A 4,187-nucleotide genomic window follows, 5' to 3' on the forward strand; every position below is an offset into this window, starting at 1 on the left:
TGTAGACTTCACCCACGCTGGACATATTAAACACATTAATCACGTCTACTGGAAAGCTACAGGATCTGCGGGTCCCTTGCTACCAAAAAGGCTGAATAAGTGCAGCATGGGGATGGGGCCCGTCGGTCCTCAGGACACAGCAACGGGGTTAACTAAGGTGGCAGGAAAGACTAATATTTTTGGTTTAAAGTCTGACACCGCCGTGTTTTCATTTCCACACAAAAATTATTAATAGGCAGTTGTGGGAGGAGGCGCGTCCACACGTGAGCTCGCTGACACTTTCTTTAAATAAATGAAAACATGAACCTCTCTGCTTGCAAACTGTCATTTTAGGGACGGACAGACGCCCAGTCAATCAACCAGGGGGCCATGTTTAAATGGCTGAGACCTTCTGACACTGTAGGTCCAGCATGGAGATCCACTCCTGATCTGGGGAACTAACAAACTCAAGTACTGAAGGAGATCTTCCCTACCTCTCTTGTATCTCATATATAAGCTGTAGATTTGTGTATGTGGAAGATTTGTGGAAAAAAAAACTCTCGTTTTCACTTCGGCTTAAAAACTGGCCTGAATATTTTCGCAGATGCAAAATCAAATCAGTCACTTTTCCGCCTCCTTTTGTCTGGATCAAGACACAGGAAGTCTCCCTGGTGCTATCACCGCACCATACCTGACTTCCTGTTGGCCTCCATAAGTTACACGGGACATAAACAAACACCCAGACGAACCAGCGGGACCATTGACTTGGTCTCAGACTGGCGTGCAGCGACTGCGACCCGACGACTCATCCTCTGCTGACATCAGCCATTTGCTGGAAAAAGTGTGTCCTGCAGGGGAAAGAGGGGCGGTAATCAGAGGATCTGCTGGGACCGAGACGTGGATTAGTCTTGGCTGGGGGGGGGGGTGCACCGGGCGACTGGGATGACTCTGTTAACCACAGTGTCCCACAGCGTCTTCGTTTCGGGGGGGGGTGGCAAACATTCGGCGGCCTTGTCTGGCGGATGTAAATTCCTCCACTGTTACAGAGCTCTTATGCAACCGAAAATATGAATGAGCAAATGATTATGGCACATGGCTGGAAGAGGAAAACCACCAGTGTCCAGACGGCCGAGTTTGAGCTTCTGTCGTTTTCCGAGCTCATACAGGATTTTCCATAACTGCAAACAGCTCATTGAGGTGAAGTTGTCTGGGTTAGCGCACCGCGCCGCTCGACTTTTCCAAGTATAACATACGTGACTGAGCTTTTAAATCCGAGTGGCGGATTTTTGATATGGAAACAGTGCATTATGTTGTGTCTTATGGAAATCTTTTCGGAGGGCATTGGCGGGGCAGGAGGAGAACCGGACCGAGTGATGTTGGAGGACTTTCTCCTCCTGAGCCACCATCATTTCAGCATGAGCCCGTTTCAACCATCTGGGTGATCAGCTAGATCATTTTTGGTTTATCTGGTCTAAATTCCAGCTCCCATCATCAGTCAAACACATGAAACTAATTTCTGATCCAACTAATTCAATGAATTTTATTTTTAGCCACTAATGAAATGACTGAGGACCAATGGATGGAAGAAGTTAAAGCAGCAGAGTGATGATTTTCTTCCACAGGGTTGATTTCTGACAGGTCCTGGCCGTCTGAGCTCGTGTTCTTCCTCCACTGTAGATCAAGGATCAAGTCAGAAATCATCAGCTTCAAAACGTACAAAAATGGAGGCCCACAAGATCCTTCACCAGAAATCTGAGGAAGCTCTCTTCTAAAATGAGTTCCGGGGCCGCTTCTCTTCCCTGCTGCTCAGGAGTTCCTGTTCCTGGACAGGTGGACCACTGAGGAGCAGCACTCCCAGGAGAAGCAGGCTCATAACGAGAGTGTTCCTGCCTCTGCACGGAGGCCAGAACTCACCTGGATTAGACCCGTCTGCAGAGCTGTTTGGCCTCATCTCACGTTAAGGGAATTCTGGCTGAACCATCCCTTTAAGAATCACCATGGAGCTGAAACAGACAGTTTTCACTTTCTGCGGGAACGTCCTGACGCTTGATTCCAAAAGTGATGCGCATGCAGGCCAGATCAGGATCTTTACTACATGAGTCTCCACCAGCAGAACGCTGAGCAGAAGGTTTTGGTTTTTTACCAGGTCAAAGGTGTGCACATCACCTTTAAATGGTGGAGCAGGATAATGGCAGTAAAGATTATATCAGCAATGAGACGAGGATTACGCTCCCAGTTGTTGGCACGTTGTTGTGCAATGTGGAATTTTATTTCCTTCCTGCCACAACTTGAGATCTTTGGAAAGTATTTTCCCCTCTTTTTTTTTTCCGAAATGCAGGAGTGAACTAATACGTTCCATTGACATGGAAACGACATACATCCAGGCTGGAGCGAAGCACCTGGTTATGTAACGAGATTCTGATCAATACTGGGATGTTTGCAGAAAGAATTCACGTGTCGGAACGTCCAGTGGAAAAGCAGCTAACGGATTTTTCCCTTTTGGAGCGCAACAAAATGAAATCCCATGAAGCAACATGACAGCGGCGCTCGCCCCCTCAAGCCCCCCCCCCCTCCCCTTCCCGCCTGGTCCAGGACCCCATCATGACTTTACCACGTCTGTGCATCATAAGGAACAGAGCAAACGTCGGTGTTTGGTAGTCAAAGCAAATTTTAGGAGAATTCAGCCTGAACGATCACAATCAATCACTCGCTGCACAAGAACAAATTAGATTCTAATCAATCCCAAAGTGATTTATGTGTTTTTGTGTCTCCTCGGGGGGAGAGAGCTCTTCTGTAACAGTCATCGGTAATAAATCTGGCATTCCATGCCCGCACAGTTATAAATAGCATCAAAGTAAGGTGTGTTCAAGATCGGCACTGTTACTATGAGAGCTCGTTGTTGCAGAATTCCAGTGTTTACACATCAAACACTGTGGGAGTCTAATATGACTTCACATCCCAGGAATGAAATGCACTCGAGCATTCGCAGGTGGCTGCATCAGAGCTTTGCAGGTACGTTCAAGGCTCACGCCTGAGCTCAAAGTAAAAGGGACGGTTCTTCAGCCACGAAGCAGATGGAAGAGTCAAACAGCATCATACAAAATAATCCAACTGGATAATCCTGATCCTTAAAAACACTGTTTTAGCTGTTTGAGGACTCACTAATTCAATTTCTTATATCAATTAACGCCAATATCTGGTGGAATTATGTCCAGAACTGTGGCGTATGTGCATTTATTGTAACTTGTCTAAGTAATTTTAAACAGTGCTTTTGGTCTCAGTCATCGTTGACCTGCTGTAAACAGGCTGTAAACAAGTACCTCAATTTCTAATAATTTTCTTCGGTTCAACATCTGAAGAGTTCCACGCTCCCAAGAACCCCTGGTGCATTGTGGGAAGCTGCTTTGTACCGTCAAGCATGGACGAGTGCAGCAGGGCACGATGGGATGTAGAACGCGGGGAAGGTGACCGAGGACGAGAGTCAAACGGTCCTGCAACCAATCAGAGGGCGGCGCAGACGCACGGCTGACCTCGTTTGGGGTTCCCTCCAGGAAACTGGCAGAGGCCAGCCGACATGGCAAATGTGGTCAGCGCGGCCCGCAGCCAGGATCTAATTTACAGGGTTCCATGCTATCATTGGCGTGAGCCGCCTCAGACGGGCCTCGGTGACAGTCTGTGGTACGTTCTGCTGTACATCCGTGCAGACTCTCTCCCAGACTGTTCCACTAGGAGCAGCACAAGACGGTTTCCAAACTGGAAACTAATTCCTGGCCAGTGGTGCCAGAGATAAAATGCACGTGAATAATCGCCGTTACCTGATGGTGGATCTCAGGAGGAAAACCTCCCGCGTTCAGGCCCGAGATGCAGATTCCTTGTCTCATAATTGGCTCCTGGGAGAGAAAATAAACGGCTGGTTTTTGAAAGATAATTGCTGATGCAATCTTTGCTTTTTTACAATACAACCTTAAAGGATCGGAAGTTAAAGCAGGGGAGTGTGAGGTGAACTAGCTGGATGGTCGGCATCTTCCGGTCACAGCGACTCCCTCCGCTGGTGAGACGATGCCAAACCAGCCACCTAAACTGGGCTGAGACCCTCATCCAGTAAAAATAAAAACCTGTTGAACATCACGATTCATTGAATCAACGCAAGTGGAGAATATTTGCAACCAGAAACCCAAAAAGTCATCAGAAGAAAGGAGAGGCACAAA

Source organism: Takifugu rubripes, chromosome 3 (genome assembly GCF_901000725.2).
Source record: "Takifugu rubripes chromosome 3, fTakRub1.2, whole genome shotgun sequence".
In the NCBI taxonomy this organism is placed as follows: domain Eukaryota; kingdom Metazoa; phylum Chordata; class Actinopteri; order Tetraodontiformes; family Tetraodontidae; genus Takifugu; species Takifugu rubripes.